The following is a 9,971-nucleotide window of genomic DNA, read 5'->3' as shown; positions in this document are numbered from 1 at the left end:
ATGTCACCCCACCAAATACATGAAAATAGCTGCGCTTGGGGATTAAAGCCCTGATTGCCATAGGAGAAGCCTTGCTTAGGAGCACATCAGGTCAGGCTTCCTCCCGTGGGTGGGAAGGGGGTGGCAGGTAGACCCTGGCACATGGGCAGGAGTGGTGTAAGGGCAGAGCTGGGCAGAGCTGCCCAGAGCTGGCACCTGGGCTCTCAGAGCAGAATAACCAGTTAAGATTATACAAACATGGCTTTGCTCCAGAATTAGTTGTATGTGTTTCAAAGGCCAAGTCAGGTCTCCAGCAGATATTCCTCATGTTTTATTTGTTTTTATACATATGAGATTTCTTAGAGAACAGAACAGTCTCATGAAAGAGTTGTTAATGAAACCTTTCAGCCATAACATCCTAAAACTGCAGGAAATGCTGGAATGGTAAATAATAAATATTTTCATAAAAGCAGGCTATATGTTGTGCTCTCTCTCTGTCATTGTCTGCAGCTGGCAGACCTCATCTACAAGGTCTCTTAAAGAGTATGCTTCTGTGATACTCTTCTGTTTGACAAGTACAGCCAAAGATCCGTAAACAGAGACAAAAGCCTAACAGTGTGTGCCCAGGCTATCACAGCCCCAACAGCCCGTCCTTACAGGGGCTGGCTGCCTGTGATTACTAGGATGACACCAGTTTCTACAGGAGCATAACAAGTAACATCAAACGCGGCAATAACATGATAACAAACCTATCCACAGAAACTGGAAACACCCACATCTTTTTCCTGGGATGACCAGACAACACAGAGCTGTGCTAGAGTACTTTTCCTGATGCTTTTCAACAAGTTGGGATTATTTGAGCCCAGATTCAGAATGGATCACAAGCCATCTCTATGCACATACCTCTTCCCTGCTGTCCAGACATAGAAAACTGCAACTCGACTCCATGGCATGCTGCTGCTCTGTCCCAAGAGAGCTATACAAGCACACCTATAGCCACACCACTGACCTGGAGAGGAGCAGAGAACTGGGAGAGGAACTAGAAAAAGAAAGTAGCTGGTAGCCTGTTCTGCTTTATAATGAGGTGCCAGGGTTGCAAACAAGGAGCAAGTTTTACAAATGGAGAGCCACAGGTACTGCTTTAGTAACAACTAGTTCTTTACAGCTACTCCTGCTTTGTGCTATAGCTGCTTGCAATAAGTGACTGAGTGGGAAGCTTAGCTAAGGACTGCTGTAAGCTCTGGAGTTTTTCTCCCATCTGGATCCAGAGCTGACTGGAAAGCTGAGGAACCGCTCCTGAACAGAGCAGCTGAAAGGACTCTGTCCTGCACTTCACAGGGAGAGCATGGTGGGTAGGTCAGAAATGCTCCTGCAGGTCTCTGTGTTGCCTTGACTCTGAGGCAAAGCACCTCTCCTGGCTTGCAAATGGCATCTGGGAGAGGTTCAGCTCTATAAAAAAGATAAAAGAGCTGCTTTCAAAGAGGAAATGGGCAAATTAAAACTGTAACTGGATTGGGCTATAACTTGCCTTTAGATTATTTATGTCCCATGTCCTTAGTCTTGATCATACTCATTACAGCACGTACAGCCCAGGACTGTTTAAACTCAGAGCCAGGACATCTGAACAGCAGCCTTTGGGCCGCAAGGTCTTGTGGCTGCTGTGAGCAGGTTGGTAGGGAGGTGTCAGGAGAGTGACTGCGGCTCTGGACTTTCTTCTGAATCACACATGCTATTTCAGGATGATCACAGGACAACAAAAATATGCAAAGGAGTCACACTTATACTTTTAGGTTTTTTGTTTGTTTGTTTGTTATTTTTTAATGCATCCTTGCCTGATGTATTGTCCTGCCTCTTAATGTCTCTGCCTTGTTCTAACTGAATGATCCATAGAGACCCTCTGAGCACTGTTGATTCTGCCTGACACAGTCACCCAGAAAACAGATGGGATAATGCTCTGATTTGCAGGTGCACAACATGCCAGGCCTAGCCAGAGAGCAGATACCTGCCTCTGCTTTTTCCAGAGCAGCTGCTTGGTGCCCTCATGAGCATCTCTGCAAACAAGTACTATGGAGAAGCAGCTGATCTGTTTTGGAGCCTGTCTTTAGGGCTTCTCTAAGCAGCAATGGTAAGATAACTGGTGTGTTTGACCCATCCTGAGTAAGGTGAACTGTCATTTGGGGAGCTCCAAGCATTTATGGGCACATGTCCTTTATTCATCCATTGCAAACGTGAATTCTTGAATGCATCTTGCAGCTTTTTGAGATACTGCAGATCTGCTGAGTTACAGCAAGTAACTGTGTGTGCTCTTAGCCCTCAGCAAATGCAAGTTAAAACTCATTATGGTGCTTTGCCTGGCTGCTGATCCTTGAACGTACATAGCTTGCTACTGATTCATTTCATGGCTGCGCTGCCGTGATCAGCACTTTGGTTTCTGTTTGTTTAGGAGCCTGTTGGGAAGTCAGTGAGCACTGCAGTGTGCTCACCACCTCCCAGGGTAAACTCCTTACCCATTGCTTTAAATAAAGTGACATTTAGATTGAGAAGCTCATTTCTTTTTGCGGGGAAGCAGTTTGCACAGTAAACAAAGAGAAGAGAGAATAGATTCAGACTTCATTTATGTGAAAACATGGAAAATATAGATTACTGTTCTGCTGTCTCATTGCTTGAAATGACAGACTTTGAGGATTTTTTATGTAACAGATTCAAATGTTGGTTCCATATTTAGACACTTGCTCAAGTTTTAAGAGTACCAAATATCCAGAATCTCCCATTGAGGTCAGACAGGATATTTCTGAGGTGAAGAGAGGACCAAGATGCTCAGTCTTTTTTTATAAACAGACTAACTACAGAGGAGGATTCTGACTTTTGGCTTGTTCATTTTTGTAGCTATAGTCTGGAAGCAGCTTCTTCTGAGCTGACCTTGGTAAATGTGTTAGGAGTATTTTCTGCTTTCCATATCAGGAAATGTTATTCGCGTCTTAGAGTCCTTTTTCCTTTTTAAAAAGAACAAAAAAGAACCAAATAACGTAGCAACAAACTGCAAACTAAGATTTTTATTTCATATTTTAAACTAAAGTGTAAGTTTTTATACCTGAATCTTCTTTTTCACAGTAGAGATACTTCAGTCCAGCGTCCAGCTAGTTCAGTGTTTAGCTGTTATAATTTGGTTAGTCTAAATCTATGTAATGCATAACAATAATACTGTATTTGTGCCTTTGCCATTGCACATACCAAGACCGTGAGTGTTAAAACACTTCTGCATTTTTGCGGGAACAGGCCCTCAGTGCTCTGGGAAGGTACCTCAGGGATCAGTCTGAGCAGTGGAAATGAGTTGGCTTGCAGACGGGCCCGCGCCATGCCTGGTGCTTGGGGCCTGAACATCAGCGTCACTTGCAATGGCAAGCCCTGGAGGAAAAGCAGATACTGTGGAGGAAGAACAGTGACAGGAGGGTCTTGCTGAGCCTGAGGCTCAGGGTGATGTGTGTCAAGAATGCCCATGGTTGTGGCACACAGCTGAATATACCCTGGGCCACATACAGACTTGTGGACATGCCCACGTGTGGAGGAGGGATAAGCCACCAAGAACTCCCTGTGCCACATCCCACCCTGGATGCACCATGGGCACCCTTCTGTGGGTGCCAGGCTAAAGAGAGATCATGTACTCTGGCCACCACCTCCTGGTCCCACGAATGCCACAGTGAGGCCCGAGTTGGCTCCAAGACCAGCCAGACGGCAGATTGCTGTCTTGTTTTCTCTGTAGCACATGCTTCTTCAGAAGGTCTCATAGCTACTGCATGAAGTCAATATAAAAAACAGTTTTAAAGAGCTGGATTCAACAAAGAAGAATTGTATTAGCAAGATCTAAGATAGCCATCAATTTTTCACCTTGGCCAATTAATTCTTCGCCTGTGCTGTATCTTTGTCAAGACAGAGCAGATCCAGCAAAGAATGTCACCACAAACTAATATGTTTTAGCAGAGAGATTTTCCAGAGAGCGTGGGTTGGAAAAGAAGCTCAGAGCTGTATAGCAAAAGCACAACATTACTAGAGATGCTATATCATTTTGCAATAGGATGCAAACAATTTTTCTCCTGCTTGTGTCATTTAATTCCAGACCTGCTGTGTCACTGTTACACAGTTTTTGGGCTCCAGGTCCTAGGAACTGTGAATTTGAAGAAAAATTCAGCTGACACAACCATCTTGGAAAGGTTGCCAGGATAAACATTCTCTCTAGTCTTGTATGACTTGCTCCAACACCAAATGGGGTCCAGAGTTGCTCCAAAAGTTCTGGAATGCTCTGATGAACACAATGAGTTGTTCCTACTTTCAGACTTGATACATTTTACCTAGGTGTAGTTATTGCTTACACAGTCTCATATCATCAACCTGCCTGTGATGGCCTGGCTCCTGAGAAGTCCTTGTTCACAGTATTTAGAGAAAAATCTGTCATCAGTGCTGCAGAATCCAGATCAGCTCAGGAATTTTCCCTTGCTCTTTGAGGCATGTGAAGAAAAGTCTCATTAATGTTAGTAATAATAAATTATGCAAGTCTTATTGCTATTCAGAGGAGAATGCTGAATGGACAAATATTCCCCGAGCCAAATAGATGGCATCCCTCACACCTGGGAACGCTACACATGAATATATTCCCAGCAAAAGGTAAGGATATAGGATGACATCCCTTGGAGCACATTAATGTGGGCTGTACATCCTCACTGAGCAGCTCCTACATCCAGCCTGTCACTGCTGATTGTGCTGCAGAATATTTTGTAAAAGGCCAACAGCCACTCTTTCTGTTGCTATTAATGCGATGGAAAAATTTACCTTCTTTCTGAAATGTCTTAATGATTACCTAGCTTCATTACTAGCTATTTGCATCTTAATTTCAATTTTCCCATTTTTAGGTCAATTTTAAAAATGCCTGTTCTTGAAAATGCATCCTCATGTAGGCAGATTGTGATCAAGTCACCCTCCTTTCTTCTCCTGGATAAATAGCCATGCTCTCATGCTGAAGGTATGTTTCTAGATTGCAAGTAATTTTTGTGGCTCTCCCTTGGTCCTCTTCCAAGCATTGAGCATCCTGGAATATATTTACATCAGAATGGGAGGTGCTGGATTTTGTTTTCCTGTTCCTCCCCCTTCCACTCCCTCAGCTTTGTAAAGCAAATTTCTGCTTCATATGCACAAGTGATGGTCCTGCATGGATCTCAAGTTCAAGTTACCATGAATTCGTTTGTGCCAGAAAAGCTGTCTCAGCATAATCTGAGTCACTTGTATGTCTAGCAGGGAGCTATTTTGTTTTCTAAGGAGTTTCTACTAAAAAAGGGGAAAAGCATTTTAAAGCAGGACCTGAGGCTGACAATGAGGTTTCAGACTGCGCCAGCACAAGGTCTGGGTTTGCAGCAGTCTAGACAGCAGCCACCACATCTTGTGAGGGTGGCAGGAAAGCACCGTGCCCTCAAACCAGAGCAAGCCACTAGCAGTCAACAAGTTGACTTTCCTTTGTCCCATTACCCAAGGAAATATTTTGGAACAATGAAATTTACCCAGGTGTAACAAATCATTTGCCTTGAGTGCCATTCATCAGCTCCTCTGTCATTTGCCTGCTTTACTGCTAACCTGTTCTCAATGATGCATGTGATGCAGCTGGTCAGGCAGCCACAAAGTATCAGCGATGGGGTAAACTCAGCTGCCTCAGCCTCATCCCACTAGGACAGATGGCAATGGGCGGGGAGTGACTCTCCCAATGTGAGTGGAACTGACGTTGTTTCATTCCTGGATTTTAGGAATTAGAAATGCTGATTGAGTACCTCTGTTAGTCTTTTGTATTGCTTTTTTGCATTTCTGCCTAGTACAGGCAGATGGAGAGGGTAAACTGGAGAGGAAACAGTTCTGGTTGTTTCCAACAGCCCATGTTCTTGAGGGGAAGGTGAAACGAGTCAAGAGGTTGACAAGTTTTCAGGAAAAGGGCTCCACTGAGACAAAAAGAAATCTTAGCTACTTGACAGTGTGCTTTAAAGCTTTTCAGCTCGTTAGTGAGAAGACGACTATATTGGTATCTGCAGGGTTAGCTAATACTGATCTTCCATCACTTTTAAATTTCATTTTACTTTTTAACAAAAATCCATAGAAATTACTTGCAGTGGTAGTATGGTACCTTCCTTATAGGTTTCTGCAGTAATTCTCCATTTTTGAAGATAGTTCAGCTTGTTATTAGGATAAGTTCCAGCATGATAAGATTTCTTCCTTTGCACTCTTGAGGTCATGTAGATGGAACTCCAGGCATTCAGCAGCCCAGTTTCAACCCTCTTCAGGCTTGTTCATGGAGCAAATGAGAAGAGGAGATGCTTCTCCAGACAAACTCTGTGTGGAAGCAGGAAGCTGGAGCCTGCAGCTGTGGACAGAGCTGTGAGTGACCATAAATTCAAAGCTCACATTTATCTTGCTGCAGAATGGAGTCACACAGCAGTGATTTTTCCCCCACTTGCAGATGTCAAGATGAGATATGCCCATGAAAGCTTAATGCTCAAGCCTGACCTTGAATTTGTGAATAAAATGTAATGTCCAGCAGAATTAGGAAGGCAGCAAGCCTGTCTGTAGTGCATGCAGGCAATAGTGAGCAATGCTTTGTAGCTCCTCCTCTCTCTCTGCCCTAAACATATTTTTTTTTAATGGAGGGAGGAAAGTGTGCCCTTCTGCAAGGTAACAAACAGTGTGGTTACAAAAATGTGGTAAGAATAGGAAAAACTGGAACACTTTCACTACCTTCAGCTAAAACAAGACAGAAAGTTTGTATTTCAAAGAGTACTTCTCATGATGCATCTTTTTTCCAACAGCATAACACACTTTGTTCTCAGATTATCACAGAAGCATCCTTGATGGTTTCTAGTTGTTTCCAGTGGTATAGGTGGATCTATCAGCCTGTATTGTCTTTATCTCCTGGAGCACGGCACCCTACTTGGTGAGAAATGCTCTTTACAGTACAGTATTCCAGCAACCAAAACTCATCACATCTCCATAAAAGAAATAGTTGGATGGTGTTGTGGTATATACTGGAAATGTTTCCCTGGTGTAAACTGGTGCTGCTTAATTGCCTAAAGCAAAGTTGTTCTCTTTTACAGCAGATGAATACTTGTACTTTTATACTACAAAGAGCCTTCAGACCTGATGACATAGTTAAATTTTGCACAACTGGCACTGAATCTCATCTTAAAAATAAAAAATGTCATAGTAGATGGGTGAGCTGCTAGAAAAATGTGACACTTGGAGAAAATCCAGTTGATCTGGTAACAGATTAAGACTGTCAAAACTTGTGGTAGGTCTTAGTGCTGCCTACACAGAACTACTATGAATATTGCACAATGAGTCTAGGAAGTTTGGGGGTTTCATTTGACTCAAATCTCTCCTATGGCATAAATTGATGGTGTATGAGCAATTGGCCTGACCTAATGCTGCAAAATGTTCACTTGAGATGATATGTTCAACTAAGTGCGTCACCTTGTCTTGTCCCATTTGTGCAAACATTCATGCACGCAGGGCTTTGTGGGCATTAACGTTCACAGTGGCTGCTGCTCTGACAAATCAGGACACTTGTGAGACAGAAGGGACAATGGTTATTAGATGTCTTCTAGTACAAATGGGGTCACGCTGCTCCACGTTCACTCCATGCCTGGCTGCTCCTTTCTCTTCTCTCCCGGAAACCTCTTACCCAGAGACAGGCCAGTCCAAGCAAACAGCAGCTCACAAACAACTCACCATCTTTGGTGAGTATGCTTTTTACTGAACAGTTACCGACAACAAGTACATCAATAAAAAAGTACATGTTCATTTGTAGATAACTCACAGGCAGAGAAAAGCTGGCCTTATGTGGCCTGGTAAATTGTTTGCAATGAATAATTCAACCAGTCAAAGTGCATTTGCTAATAAAAAAGAATGGGAAAGGAGATGTGCTAGAGGCAGCAATGTGTTGTCAAGTCAAGACGAAAATGAAAGCAAGAAGTAGGGCACTTTGCTGCCTTCCCTCTCTCCCCTGCATTAATACCCAAGAAAGTTTAGAGCCTTTAAAAGCCTAAGAGCTTTGCACTCTGGCAGGAACCTCCAGAAATAAAAGAGAGGGCACTGTGTGATACCGTTCTTTTCTTGGGATTCTGGAGTGTGCACGAATCCCTCATTTCTGTTATTGCACGTTGCCATTGCGACGGGTGCCCAAACGCTCCGGTGGGGCTGGCTTATGCCACATGAGGGGCTGAGCAGTGTCTCCCCCCGAAGCCACTGAGGCTCAGGGTGACCGATGAACTGTGCGCACCAGCAACTGGTGAGACCTGCCCTCTCTGCAGCTGTCAAGTTTCAGCCCAGCAGCAGGATTATGCAAATGCTAACTGATTTCAAACACGCTCCAGAGAAATTTAGAAGCAGCTGGTGATTAAGAGGATGGAATTATCACAACAGGTTTCTTACTGCTGTGTGTGACGTTATCAGCTGGACAGAGCATGCTGCCCACCAGCTGAATCAGCCAAGGCTGTCGTTAGCATCCGGGATGCTGCACGTTTTTGACCCAGTGCTGGTTAAGGTGCTGCCTCCACTTGGAAATGGATGTTAGCAAAACTGGCTGGGCATCTGCAGGACAGCATGCCTGGCCTGCGAAGAAAGCAGTGTGGAGAGCTGACGGTTTTACAGGAAAGCTTCCAGGCTTTTCTTTTCCCTCTTTTCAACTTTCACTTGAGCTGTAATATTTAGGATAATCAGGTAATTCAGAGGACATTTCAGATAAGTCAGAAGGAACATTTCTATGTGCGTGTTACATCTCAGTCTCAAAACATGCAAAGAATAATCTTTGTGTGTTCGATGTGCTGCACTGTCACCTTCCTCGTGACAAAGTGCTTCCACTGGCATGGCTCCTGGTGCTGAGGGAGGTGGCAGCTGGGCTGCGAGCAATATTAGGACTCTGTAACTGAGAAATGCTGCTGTTTTCATCACACTGTGGACCATATGCATTGAGAAGAAGGATTTTGCTATACACATCTCTGCAATGGGGAGTGTGATATGGGGCAGATCTTGGGGTGGGACAGGAGTTCAGGCAGAGCACTCTCTGTAGGTGATGGCTAGGTGTTTTTCCCTAGCTGAGCCTCAGTCTTCTTATCTGTTCTTTGGGCGCAAGGGGTATTAACCTCGTTGGTAAAGGGTTTGAGATCCACTGGGGACATCCCCTTGGTAAGACAAGACGTTGTTATTAAAACATTTTTAATTCCTCCATGAATATTTTCAAACCCTGTTTTGCAACAGAGTGAAAAAAAAAGTTTATTAATGCCTCTTCTCTTTGCTGCTCTGCTGCAGTCCCAGGTCCTTGCTTTAATACTCTCCCCATCATGCTCCAGTCTCCTTCTGTAACCCACCATTGCGGTTCAGTTACCTATATAGTCCATGGGCAGCCTAACCATATGGATGTCTTAATTTCTCCTAGATGATCCTTGCTCCAGGAGCCACTAGAACAAAATAGCGCTTGGGAAAAGACTTTCTCCAGTTCTCATCCTGATACCTGGCAATGGCTGGAACAATTCTGTTCACCTTCCCCAGGGCAGAAACTCCTTTGCTGTGTTTCTTGCTGTCCCATTCCCAAATGCTGCAGCTCCTCTCATGGCTGATTTGCGTTTCAGCACACGCAATTTCAGCTGGATGGTAATATTGACTGCTGACTGTTTTGGGCAGAGGATGCATATATGTCTGTCCAACGAGTAATGCACTGTGTGCACAGCGGGGTGTGTTAATTCTTTATTTTATGAGGGCTGGCAGCGTTTGCTGACTTCCTCTCCTGCGGAGATGAGAGTGGAAGCATCATGCCTCCTCACCAGAGCTGGCCTCCGACCATCACTGCTGTTTGTCATTCACACACCAGAGACCAAGACTAACAGTGGTTATTATATAGGTTATTCAAGGGAAGGAGACAGAAATTGCATTAAATAGAGTGCAGTGAAACAGTTCAGCAAAGGGCAGCT

At 44.1% G+C, this 9,971-nt stretch overlaps 1 long non-coding RNA gene across 2 annotated transcripts; it reads left to right on the top strand.

The window, feature by feature from the left end:
- The first annotated feature begins 860 nt into the window (after positions 1–860).
- On the top strand, positions 861–9,478 carry LOC142603345 (uncharacterized). Of its 2 annotated transcripts, XR_012837265.1 has the most exons (4): positions 861–1,112; positions 4,884–4,993; positions 6,241–6,387; positions 9,440–9,478. It is a non-coding gene; the product is annotated as an uncharacterized LOC142603345 (long non-coding RNA). The 2 variants fall into 2 exon arrangements; XR_012837264.1 differs by lacking the exon at positions 9,440–9,478 and having other exon boundaries at positions 6,241–6,487.
- Positions 9,479–9,971: the final 493 nt, after the last annotated feature.

Source organism: Balearica regulorum, chromosome 11 (genome assembly GCF_011004875.1).
Source record: "Balearica regulorum gibbericeps isolate bBalReg1 chromosome 11, bBalReg1.pri, whole genome shotgun sequence".
In the NCBI taxonomy this organism is placed as follows: domain Eukaryota; kingdom Metazoa; phylum Chordata; class Aves; order Gruiformes; family Gruidae; genus Balearica; species Balearica regulorum.
The sequence above is the reverse complement of the archived record's forward strand: the minus strand, read 5'-3'. Positions and strand labels throughout refer to the sequence as shown.